This window comes from Penaeus monodon, chromosome 34 (assembly GCF_015228065.2).
Source record: "Penaeus monodon isolate SGIC_2016 chromosome 34, NSTDA_Pmon_1, whole genome shotgun sequence".
Taxonomy (NCBI): Eukaryota; Metazoa; Arthropoda; class Malacostraca; order Decapoda; family Penaeidae; genus Penaeus; species Penaeus monodon.
Genome location: NC_051419.1, coordinates 30,441,910 through 30,442,854, shown reverse-complemented (window position 1 = coordinate 30,442,854; position 945 = coordinate 30,441,910).

Sequence of the window (945 nt, the reverse complement as noted above, 5' to 3'; positions counted from 1 at the left end):
AAAAATATGAAATTGATATAATTTTGAATCTTGTGTGGTATGGTATTTTCTGAAACTGCTTGCTTGCATGCTTTTACAGTACACTTATACCTCAGTTTTACAAACCTTTTATTTATTTTATGAACTTTTATTTATTCTTTTATATAATTTTATTTTATCTTATTATTATCCATCATTTTTCTATAAGTCATCTGGAAGAAGATGAGAAAAGTGGAAGAGGGTGAATTCAGCAGTAGCATGAAATGTTATTGTTGATGTTATCTGCCAACGTAGGTAATGACGTAATACCTGACTGGTGTTCCCCCCATTTTGTTTATTAAAGTGGAGTATGAGTGTACTGTTCATTTCATTTTAATACTGTAGCTCTTCAGTCATCAGCTCTTGCTTTAAGTGCAGTCGGTTTTCATTTTGTTGTTATTCATATCGTATTATGGTCCTGTTGCAGCTTACACCTAAGCAAGGCATCTCTGCTTATTTCATTTTCTGTCCGTACAGTATCTGGTTTAACCACGTGTATAAGCATTCATTTTAGAGTAATGTGAATCAGTAAAACCGGGTGTAGAAGGTATGGATGAGAAAGAATGGTACCCTAGACATAGGCAAGTCTCATTTCAACATTATCTGATATTACATGAAGGTGTAACATCAGAAATAGAAGTACATGTATAGAGTGGAATCCCTCATTCTCATCCATACCATCTTATACAGTTGTCAGGTTAATAAACCCCAACTCCACAACACCTTTCGGCAACTAGAATATTAGCGCAAGACAGCGCGTAATAGCCATACGAAGATCACGCCACATGTGATATTACAACATAGGGTGGATTATAGGCAAAGAATAAAGTTCGATATTACTGTGATATTTCTCTGATGATGTTTTATGAAAGGGAATCTATCGTGATTTCCGTATAGGATGGTTTTGCCAAGGCCCGAAGTGAATAA